The 12,582-nt window shown below is 39.3% G+C and overlaps 1 protein-coding gene and 1 long non-coding RNA gene across 2 annotated transcripts in view; both read right to left on the bottom strand.

The window, feature by feature from the left end:
* LOC309694571 (uncharacterized protein) overlaps positions 1–12,582 on the bottom strand; it is a 32,323-nt gene that overhangs the window by 11,074 nt on the left and 8,667 nt on the right. The window lies entirely within an intron of this gene.
* On the bottom strand, positions 200–6,916 carry LOC309694598. Its single transcript, XR_014272913.1, has 4 exons — positions 6,690–6,916; positions 4,935–4,967; positions 747–906; positions 200–527 (listed from the first exon to the last, which is right to left on the bottom strand). It is a non-coding gene; the product is annotated as an uncharacterized lncRNA (long non-coding RNA).

The raw sequence follows: 12,582 nt of genomic DNA, 5'->3' as shown, positions 1-12,582 counted from the left end.
TTGCATCTTATTTCTAGTTTGAATTGACTAAGTTCTGGCACTGAGTGGGCCCCATGTAGTAAAACAGTCACAAAATCAATTTTTCAGACGGCTAATACGGGTTCTGTGACACAAAGACACCAAATATATTAAAGCTGACCGCAAACAAAATCTAGTTTGTAAATAAAACCATTTCAAAAATCACGAGGGTACACAAAACAACATTTTTCACATTTATTTTGTCCAACAACTGTGATTTTACGTAACTGTATTCCAAAGTGCGTAAACGTTTAAAAACTAGAAATGTCAAACTACAGCAAAATTCCTTAGATATTTGGAACTGTAGCAACATGGGGAAAAAGTCAGATGGAAAACTCAAAAGCTTATCTTGAATCAGCAGGGTTTGTTTTTTTACAGAGCCGTAAGTCTATTTTGTACCCTTGCAGCCCTCGGTCCTCCTCTGTCTTTAGCTCCACTGAACCACTTGGACAGAGCCTTCTCTGCTTCTTGCAAGTTGACTTTTGATGTTAAATAATTCTTCAGTGCCTCTGCAAATGAAGAAGAAGAAAAACGGGCAAGCCAAAGTAAAGTTAATCTTAGCTTACTTCATTTGGTGATGATTTTCAAAGAACAATGTTTATTTCACTTTATTGCCTCAAAAAATATATACAAATTGCATGATAACCAATCTCAGTTACACTTTCAAACACTTTATTAAAAAAGTTTAGTTTTCTAAAGTTCAAATGTCTCAAGTGAAACTAACTTACCATACACAACATTAAAAAGACGCAAATCTCTGAACTTTTTTTCCCCATGTCGGCCAAGCATGTTGTACTCCACAGCCAGCTCAGGTGATATGAGGAATTTCATCATCCTTCTTGTGGCATCGTCTACACTTGTTTCCCCTGTATCTGCTACCATGGCAACCTGAGGGGAACATACAAAAAGGACAGATTAGATACTGGCATCTGGTTAGGATGCCTCCCTGGTGAGGTGTTTTGGGCACGTCCCACCAGGAAGAGACCCAGAACACCCAGGACATGCTGGAGGGACTATGTTTTTCGGCTGGCCTGGGAATGCCTTGGGATTCCCCCGGAAGAGCTGGGCCAAGTGCCTGGAGAGAGCGAAGTCTGGGCCTCTCTACTTAGTACCGGATTGGGTCGAGGGGCAGCAGCCTAAGCTTAAGATAATGGACCGGAATGGAGGATAAATGGACACTTTACATATTACTTAATGTTTACTGTGTGGTGATAAAAAAAAAATGGTAGTAAACACAAGCTAAACTAAAAAAATTAATTGCGCTTCCTTAACCCTTTATCCCCAATAATGTTACGCAGGATAACTGGTAGGTCTGGTAGGTTTTTTCCTCTACTGTATACTATATGAATGTAATCAAGGATTAATAACAGAAAGAAAAAAGAAATTGAAATTTTGCCATTTTTACTAAAGGCAATCAAAATGTACATGAATAAAATATTTAAATTAGTCAATTCAAATTAATAACTCTAAAACACTGAACAAAATTAAGTATTTGACCCTGTGGTTTATTTTCGGACATCTCTTTTCTTCTAAAAGTCCAGGCGTGTTGGGCCCCTGGCAGAGCTCAGGTTTGACGAGACAGGTTTGGAAAAACCTGTCGCTGGCGACTTTTTGGGGGCTAAAGGGTTAAAATAAATAGGAATTGGCCAAAATTTGTATAAACTATGAAATAGCAGAACAAAAGTAAAAAAAAAATCTTTATCTGTTATCAGAATCAAATATTTGAATAGAATAAAAAATTTAACTTTCTGGAAGATTTCTCGTTACATCTGTCATAAAAGTAACAACATCTCAGAAAAGAAACATGATAGCAACAGAAAAATATGATAGCAGTGTGATGTGATGGTCCCTGGCCAGATTTTTACACATATTATAAGCCCTGTGACACAAAAACCACAGAACTCTGACACGCACAGACTGTTTTCCTTTGTGCTAATGAAGAAAAATGCTGGTCTGGTATGTAAAAGGGAATTTATTCTTCCAGGACCTGAAGCTCCGTAATGCAGCCCTCCAACAGCCAAACCTATCTGTTCTCTGATTGTCTTGATGCATGCTCAATCATCCAGGTAAGTAAATCTCCAAAAGTTGATTCTGTTCATCTGGACGTAGCGCTTGCAGCATTTTCTCCCACTGAAAATGCTACGTCCAGATGAACAGAATCAACTTCTGGAGATGTTCTCTGATTGGATTGTTTAATTGGTGATTGACATGAAATTGACCAATCAGCTGAAAGGAAGAAAAATAGGGTCAAAATTTGGATGTGTAAGTATAAATCCACACACAGCCAGGAAAGCCGAGCGCAGAGTTGTTTGTAGCACCAATTCAGCCAGAGTGGAGCCAGATGGATTTTCCATCCATCCACACTGTAAAGTCTATAGACCAGCAAGTGATAAATTAACAGTGTTGTTGGTATTTTCTAAAACAGTTGTATGCAATAGGAATTGCTGTTTATAGTCCTCCTGTATATCTGCATGTTCCCTCCCAATTAAAACCTGTGATAATGGAGATTCAAATTCATGTCATACCTATACCAACAGTTATCAAGTATCCAGATCGACCTTTACTGATGTGCTCTGTCAGTGCGCCCCAGGGCAGCTGTGGCTACAATGTAGCTTGCCATCGCCAGTGTGTGATTGTGTGTGTGAATGGGTGAATGACTGAATGTAGTGTGAAGCGCTTTGGGGTCCTTAGGGACTAGAAAAGCGCTATAAAAATGCAGGCCATTTACCATTTAAAGGAAAATTGTTATTTCCATGTATTTTCCTGTTCTACCCCCACATTTCTAGTTGTGACAGTGCACCTACAACAAAAAAAATCTGCTGTGATTTACATTTGTTGAAAGAGCAATTTTGTAAAATAGTCTATTTTTGTATGCACAGTTTACAAATCTGTCCTGTACAGCATGGACTGATTGCATGCTAAAAAGTTGTTGCTTAAAAATAAAACAATAAATTTTTAATTAATAACATCAGCAGAAAGCCTTGTTATTAATTAGATGTACAATTTCTATAGAATACGAAACAACTCAGTTCATTTTTGATCATATCAATACCAGCATATTACACAACTAGTGATGGGATTTTCGTCTCTTTTTAGAAAGCCGGCTCTTTCGGCTCCCAACCGGCTCTTCAGGTTGTTTTGTTGCTTTAATTAATTTATTATTAACAACAATATAAAATTATGAACAAAAGGAATTACTAATGTAAAAAAAGAAACGTGGTTTTATTTATATATGTTTATATATAAATATATATGGTGGCCCCTAGAGACAAAGCATGTACAAACTCCAAAACCCATTTCTAGCGTCAACTGAACTTCCAAAACAGAGCTATCTAGATCACTTAATTTACACAATTGAAATCATATGTGTATTTTTTGTGTATTTATACACAAGCACTCATATATATTCATAAAAAATTCCAAAAGCTGTTCATTTACCTGTTACTACCACACACCAAATCCGGTCGTTGGTACTTCCTGGCTTGTGTAGCCACTAGGTAACAAAATCTCAACACTGTGCCTAGCATCCTGGAGCACTTCTGTTGTGTTTTGTACGTGCTTTGGAGTTTGTACGTGCTATGGAGTTTTTACGTGTTTTGGGGTTTGTACGTGCTTTGTCTCTAGCAGCCACCGTAAATATACTTTTATTTATTCTCTCCACATAAAATGTAATAAATAAATCATATAATACAAAAAAAACAACTATTTACATTTCAACTTTTAACTATTTAAATTTTCAGCTTTTTCCTTTTAAACAAATTTAAAGTGAAACAACACAAAACACTGCAAACCACAACACAATTAAATATAAATTATAATATGAAAACAAACAGAAGATGCATATTCTCTGTCATATGGGCCTGCATGAATAAACTTTCTGAATCCTTTATCATCCGCAATTGAAAATAGTTGTGGATGATTACTATACCTTTCTAATGTGACGTTGTTGTCCCTGGCTCTCTTTCTCTCTCTCTCCCTCCCTCCTGCTCTGTTACTGTGCTACTGCGTGTGTAACAACCGCCCCTCCCCCCTCTTCCCAGCGCAAAGCACAAGGCTCACGTGCAGAGTGAAGCGGAAAAAAAGTGCGAGAGAGAGGGTGAGAGAGAGAGAAAAAACACGCTTGTGTCGTTCACTTCAAAGAGCCGTTTCGTTTTGACCAACACATCACTAACAACCATGATGAAAAACGCTCATCTGCTTCCATCACCATCAGCTGATTAACATTGAGCTGCTGCAGTCAACACCATCAAACTAATTTACTGTTTAATGTTATGTTATTGAATGCTTTTATTTTTCAATCTTTACCAGCGCTTAAAGACTGTAGATGTTCACACCTGGTGTTAGAAAACCGAGCTCACTGCAGTATTTTTTTTTATAACAGGAAATTTAAATTTTTATTGGTTACCGTGTTTATTACCACTTTTATCAGTAATGTACTTCCTATAAAATATGGATTTGATAAGTTACCGGTTTATTGAAATCAGCTAGTGAACACATCGATCACTTTATTGAACTACACGCCTTACACTCTTGTGAGCTCTGGTTACTAACAGCAGGTGTGAATGTTTGGAGTCCAAAACGCAGATAAAGATTAGAATAACAAGGCAATGTAAAATCAGTTTAATGCAGTTGACAGTAGCAGCTCAGATGGAAATCAGCCAATTGTGAGGAGAGCAGAGGACCAAAACTGTCAGAGTTGTGGGTCAAGTGAAGAGAACACTGTTGGCATTATTGTTAGCATAAAAGATGAAAATTAAATAAATGTTAAATTTTAAAATAGATCATTGCCTCCTGTGCCTAAATAAATATATATACTTAATACCAATAAAAAAAAAGGATGCCCCAAAGACCATCACTTTTCAAAAATAATAATAATAATAATAATAAGTAATACAAATAATATGAAAGTTACTTACATGTCAAAGATGGTGCTTGTGATCTTGAAGAATCTAAACGTGATAAGGAAATGAAAGAAAGTGCATGAGAAAATACAAACATTTTTGTTTTTTCTCAGGATAATTCAATATAAAAGATTCTCTTACTAATGCACAAAATGAACAGTGTAATTAAAAGTTTGAAAGGCACTGCATGTGTTTATATGATAAACTGACTAATTCAAGCAGCAAACACTAGCAGTGCAAAAATGTATCTAACTAGCTGACAGACTTTAAAGTCACAGGAAGATATATCAAAATGGTGACTTATGCCAGAACAAATGACTTGACAGACATAAATCCTAAATTCCTTTAAGTAAAAAAGGAATTACTTTTTTATAAGTGGTCCCTAGTGGTTTTCAAATTATTACATGGCTTGTTAATTTTTTATTAAATTATTAAGAAGCCAGATGAGTTCAAAACATTTACAAATTACTATAAAGCACTATCCAAACTTCAAATCAAGTGGCAAAATCTCCAAATTAAAAGTACTCGCAAACTATAAAAATTTGATTATACTTAAAAATATGCAAAAACTAATTTAGTGGAATTTTTACCTGCTCAAGAATACATTGAACATGCAATATTTAATTGAAAAGAACAAAATTTGTGTACTTTTAGAAAGGATTATTAAATATTTGGGGATACTAGACATAAAGAGGGTCTCGTACATTTACGGGCATCTAATTTCCTGGATTTAATGGTTTAAAAGTTTAATAGGTCTTTGAAGTTGATAATAAAATTGAGTCCATTATTAGCAAAAAGAATTAAAAAAAAAAGAGCAAAAAAATGCTTAATATATAATAATTGTTTTAAACTTAAGCTTTGTAATTGTAGCAGATTTCATTATGTCTGTAATTTTTTATTTAGCCCCACAGTAGTAAAAGCCATAAATGGGAGTTAGATTTATTACTAGTATTTTACACAGCATTCAGCTATAATAACATGTTCTGCATTTTCCTACTTCACCATCTGATCTGAACAGCTGCACTCTCTTAATTAATTAATGACCTAACATTTCTCAGTAACCAATAACTAGATGGAACAGCACAGTATCTAAGAGAGTGATCAGACAGTGTTTGAGCTAAAGACGCTGTGTGTTTCTTTTGGGGGCTTTTTACACACTGATCCACCACCGTTTTCCCATAGTACAATGCATATCTGGTAACATTACCGTATTCAGATCAGAAAACCGTTTCAGCTGCAGGCATCTACTCCTGTAATTTAAACAATCACCTTGGTACACTGCACATGAATATTACGTAACATGGTATGACTAGCTCATGTTCAGACATTTAAGATACTGTTCAGCCATTTTGTTTACTGGGTAGTGCATAATGGCCGAGTTAGCTGAGCAGGAATCCACTAAAGCCAAAAAAATAATATAAATTTTTTAAATTAATTACAAAAACCTTATAGGAAAACCCAAGAAACAGTTGCAGAAGCACAGAAAAAAACTGCCGTGTACGTTATAGTGTGTAAATTCAAAAACTGTATAGAGAGAATGGTGCAATGAAAACAGAATAAGATAAGATGAACTTTATTGAGTAGAATATAGGCAGTAAGAGTTTTTTAATTAACTTTAAATTATGTTTGCCAAAGACAATGCAGCAAATTAACCCAGTTCTACCTGCTAGCTAAAGATGTTATGCTTCTCCCCCTTATACCGTTTAGGACGACTATAGAAAGTTACTAAAATAACCATTGATGAAAACGTATCAAACTTTAAGTATTTACCTTTGTCATAGTTTTCGATTCTTTGGTATCCTTTTGTCCTCCACGTTCTTAAACACCAGGGAGAGAAAAGGCGCAACAGACGAAAGACCGCGAAGACTAGACGCTAGGCGGTGCAATCTGCTCCTCCCTCTTTTTAAACGAGCCAATAGGAGCTGCTCACATTAAAAACAACTTTATTTAAAAAGTCGTTTTACACCTGATACAAAAATTTTAAAAGTCAAACAATGCACAAGTTTAAAAGAACAATTTTATTTTTAAAAGTTTTTTAAGCATAGGGATGGTTAATATGTTTTAAAAAGTAATATATAATATTTATCAAAAAGTGTCACCCAAATCAACATCATAATAAAAATATAATTAATAAAAATATAATAATGATAAGAAGAAGAATAACAGTTTACCTAAAAGCTCTTCTAACATTAGACTGGTTTTGAAAAGTTTCAATAGTGTCAATACACCATAAGGACAAGGGAGTTTCACAGTTGAAGTGTGACTGCTTGAACGACCCCATTCCCTCTCCTTTCCACTAGTTCAAAGAAAATATAAATTATTTCTGGTTATATAATTTGAGGGCACAAGTTTGAAGAGTAACATTTTAACAGATCGGTAATATACTTCAGGAGCTTTACTGGATCTGATTAACCAAAACTTCCATCTTCCATGTAACTAACTGTCTTTTCTCTAATACAGTAGAGTGTGTCTGATCTACTAAAAATCCTCAACTGCATGTTTGCTCAAGTAAATAGTCTTAATTGTTTGAACAACCAGTAATCCTTAATTTGCAAATGCCAAATCTGGATTTTGTCTGTGTAATTCACTTTTATCTTAGGTTTTTTATTCGTATTTTTTGCTTTTCTTTTTTTCTACTCTTGTGTCCGTTTTAATCACTTATTATTGCTGCTGTGACAAGTGAATTTACCTAAGAAGAATCATGAAGTCCTTATTTTATCTTATCTGAGCCTCACCATGCAGCCTACCATGCAGAGTTCACATTAAGTACATAAAATGAAATCTAAAATTAAAAAGTAACCAGTTTCAAACCAGTTATTTGGAATAGTGTGCAGAGTGTTTTGAGTAACATTGAATGTTCAAAAACACCAAAGTTCCTATAGTCTCACTTGACAGCTGGGTTGTAGTGTCTGATAACACATAACATCTTGAGGTCTCAATGTGGACTTTGAGTACATTTGCTAGCCAAGGCTAAATACTGAGAGGGTCAAAAATGAAGGGTCAAGAAAATCTGACTGTACGTAAGGGTAGCAAAAGTGATAGACTGAGGTTGTGCCAAATACTATAAGTTAGGGTGATTTCTAAGAGAATGGTACCGCATGGGTGCCGTCTGCAGGTTATAAAAGAGAGTTATGTTCATACTTTCTTTTGAGATTATTTTTACAATTTGACTTTCAGAACTCCCTGGGTTGTGCGCAATCTGTGATGGGCTTGTTTGGAATAAATCCTCCTTTATTCAAATAACACTTTCTCAGGCTCTTCACAGAAGAAGAATCCTCACATAAGCATGTGCTACCATTTTGAACCAATGTACACATTTACCATCACTAACCCAACTAGGACCTACATTGGATGCCCACCCATATGGATTTGATGTTAGAAACGCAAGTGGGTCCCATATATACTAAACAATCTTGAGCCCATGTAAAATATATGCCCATATTAATTTAACACAACCCATTTGGGGCCCACATAGACATGTTTTCAGGGTCTGACTTGCATTTGCCCATGTGTGACACATATAGTTTGACCAGGTGGGCCCCACCTATGTCATCAGTACCAAAAAATATATACCGATTACCTCACTTTGCCCCACCTGGGGCACACAGCAAATGCTTTTCTTTAAATGACTGTGTTTGCCCATGTCTAACCCAGGTGAAAAACCCAAGTGGGTCCTACGTGTGTTTCCCATTTTGAAACAAGTGAAGTGTTTCCCATGTTTGACCCAGCCAGGACCTACTATATGTTTCCACTCGGTTTTGCCCATATGGCTTTAATGTGAGAAACCTAAGTGGGTCCCATATATACTAAACAATCTTGAGCCCACATAAAATATATGCCCATATTAACTTAACATAACCCATATGGGGCCCACATAGACATGTTTTCAGGGTCTGACTTGCATTTGCCCATGTGTGACCCATATAGTTTGGCCAGGTAGGCCCCACCTGTGTCATCAGTACTAAAAAATATATACTGATTACCTAACTTTGCCCCACCTGGGGCACACAGCAAACGCTTTTCTTTAAATGACTGTGTTTGCCCATGTCTAACCCAGGTGAAAAACCCAAGTGGGTCCTACGTGTGTTTCCCATTTTGAAACAAGTGAAGTGTTTCCCATGTTTGACCCAGCCAGGACCTACTATATGTTCCCACTTGGTTTTGCCCATATGGCTTTCATGTGAGAAACCCAAGTGGGTCCCATATATACTAAACAATCTTGAGCCCACATAAAATATATGCCCATATTAACTTAACATAACCCATATGGGGCCCACATAGACATGTTTTCAGGGTCTGACTTGCATTTGCCCATGTGTGACCCATATAGTTTGACCAGGTGGGCCCCACCTATGTCATCAGTGCTAAAAAAATATATTGATTACCTCACTTTGCCCCACCTGGGGCCCACATAGACATGTTTTCAGGGTCTGACTTGCATTTGCCCATGTGCGACCCATTTAGTTTGACCAGGTGGGGCCCACCTGTGTCATCGATACTAAAACATATATTGATTACCTAACTTTGCCCCACCTGGGGCACACAACAACAGCCTATCCTTAAATGACTGTGTTTGCCCATGTCTATCCCAGGTAGAAAACCCAAGTGGGTCCTACATGTGTTTCCCATTTTGGACCAAGTTAAGTGTTTCCCATGTTTGACCCAGCTAGGACCTACTAAAAGTGCTCACTTGGGATGGCCCATATGGGTTTAATGTGAAGAACCCAAGTAGGCCCCATACAAAAAGCCCAGTTTGAGCCCATGCCCACATGGTACCCATCCAGCCCGAGCAAAAACCAGGTGGGGCCCATATATACATGTTGGCTGGGTTGGGAGAACCAGGGGTTTTCACGACCTTTTATCCTATATCTTCTTAATGGAGCATGTTTATTCACAATTTGCATAAACCCATCCTTAAAGAATGCCCACGCTAATTCTACATCAGGGATCAATCCTATTTTCTTCCAGTCATAATTTGACAAATCATGATAAAATGCTTGCTCATTAAAATGTTTAAGAGTTCTTTTAAAAATAATACCATGTTGTGACTTGGCCACTTTAGTATTTCTAATAGCAGCAACAACACAGTGGTCACTTAAGTCGTTACAAAAGACACCCAAAGATGAAAATTTATGAGGAACATTTGTCAAAATCAAGTCAATCAAGGTAGACTTTTCGGGGCTTTTGAGATTCGGCCGAGTGGGTAAATTGACCAGCTGGGTAAGACTGATAGAATCACAGAAAGATTTAAAATCATCTGAAACAGTTTTGAGCCAATCCCAGTTAAAGTCACCAGCTAGAACAAGCTCCCCATAATTTAGTCTGGACAGCAAAAGGTTTAAAGAACGCAGAGCTTCTGTGGAGGCAGAAGGGGGTCGATAGCAACAAGCAACTGTTATGCAAAGACCCTTTGCAACATTCACATTCAGAGCCAAAAATTCCAATTGTTTGCAAATTGATTCTGATAGAACTATTGTAGCATCAAATTTTGACTTAACATAAGCAGCAACACCACCACCTTTCTTAAACCTATCGGTGCGATAGATATTGTAGCCAGCCATGCTAACATGTTCATCAGATATATATTTAGACAACCAAGTTTCAGAAATGAGGACAATATCTGCATCTGTTGATTGAACCCAGATCTTGATCATATCCATCTTGGGTAACAAACTGCGCACATTAAGATGAACTATCTTCAGCCCAGGTGAGGATTTAAATTCAGATGGTGTCTGGCTACATTGCAGCTCAGGGCCTGGGTTAGGTTGCACATTACCAGATAAGAGCAGTAGTAAGACGATCAGAAGTCTCTGCTTTGTACTTATTGATTTTGACGTGTGAAATGTTGACACAAAGCAGGATTTTTCGTAACTAATTTTGTAATTGTACAAAGCAAGAAGGTTTTGAAGATGAGGTAAATCTTTCTGTAGTTCAAAATGATTAATGTCCTGTTCCAAATACATTGGAAATTGTACAGGATGTATAGCAGCAGTGACGCATGTAGATCTGGGAACCATGTCTCGCAGAATGGGGTCACTGTTAAATGTTCTCATCTTAGAAAAATTGAGAGTCCAAAAGTCCCCCACGGCCAATAAGCAAAGTAAAGTTATTAAAAAAGCCATTATCCAAAACACAATGATTGTTGATGCTGAATTAAATAGGCTGCACAAACCTAGGATGGCAAGTAAGGCTCCAGCCAAAAGTTCGGGTCCTGGTGGCTTGCTAGCAGAGGGCTTCTGCTAGCACATTCACCAATGTGGTGTAGAAGGCTTCAATCAACAGCACAGCGCCCGATGTATTGCAGATAAGCTTTTCGAGCAGCACAGGCCTTGGTGTGGTGCTGATGTCTTGCACTAGCAACACAGATGCAGTTTGTTCAGCCGGCAGCAAAGGCCCTGGTGTGCTGCAGACGGCCCCAGCCAGCAGCACAGGCCCTGGGGTGGTGCAGATGGGTCCAGCCGGCAGTACAGGCCCTGGTGAGGCTCAGTTGGTTTATGCTAGCAGCACAGGCCCTGATGTGGTGCCTATGGGTCCAGCCGGCAGTACAGGCCCTGGTGAGGCTCAGTTGGTTTATGCTAGCAGCACAGGCCCTGATGTGGTGCCTATGGGTCCAGCCGGCAGTACAGGCCCTGGTGAGGCTCAGTTGGTTTATGCTAGCAGAACAGGCCCTGGTGTGGTGCCTATGGGTCCAGCTAGGCCCTGGTGCGGTGCAGATGGCCTCAGCCAGCAGCACAGGTCCTGGGATGGTGCCAATGGATCCAGCTGGCAGCACAGGCCTCGGTGCAGTGAGATGGCCTCAGAAAACAGCACAGGCCCTGGTGAGGCTCAGTTGGTTTATGCTAGCAACACAGGCCCTGGTGTGGTGCAGACAACCTCTGGTAGTAGCAGAGGTCCCCCCCAAAAAAGACCACTTTCCAAGAATTTACAGAATAGTTTAAAATACTCTTTGTGTCTGTATCCAGGTTGGATGAGCGCCGAGTATTTGTATATGTGTGCATGAGGGTGGGAATGCATGTTTAGGTCTGTGTGCGCCTATTCGTCTGTGTCTATATGTCAGCTCGGGTCTTACACTCCACCCCCTTGGAACATCTCAGGCCCTCCAAGGTATGGAGGCTTATTTCCCCTCACCACACTCCCTGCTGGTGGCTGATGCCCTCAGACATCGGTGCGTTCTTGGTGTCCAGGGCTGGACGCTCAGGTCTGTACCAGCTCACTCCCCGGTACGGCTGCTTGGTGGGGCCTGGTGCCTGTGGCTCGGTCGGGCCCCTTGCGGGGGCTCGATTCACTCTGGCACAGCTGACTGCCGGCAGAGCCCGCGTGTACGTCACTGCCGCCCCCTCTGGCTTCTGCTCTGTGGCTGTTGGGTGACCCCTCATCTGGGGTTCTCCTCAGCTCTTCCCAGGAAGGTGGCACGGTTGCCCCTCCGGTGGTCCTCTTTGGGCGCTCGCACTCTGGGGGCCTCTGGATGTCTGGGGCCTGGAACTCCTCCATGCCTGCTTCATGCCCTGGGGGACGAGGCTGTGGCTCCCCACACCAGCAGATCGTTACATGGAGAAGCCTTTTGAATAGACGAGCACTCATCCACACAGGTGTTCACACACACAAGCTACACCTTTCTTGGCTGCTACCTCAAACCACATTATGCGATGTCAATCTTGCGTGC

This window comes from Aulonocara stuartgranti, assembly GCF_965226115.1.
Source record: "Aulonocara stuartgranti genome assembly, chromosome: 18".
Lineage (NCBI taxonomy): Eukaryota > Metazoa > Chordata > Actinopteri > Cichliformes > Cichlidae > Aulonocara > Aulonocara stuartgranti.
The sequence above is the reverse complement of the archived record's forward strand: the minus strand, read 5'-3'. Positions and strand labels throughout refer to the sequence as shown.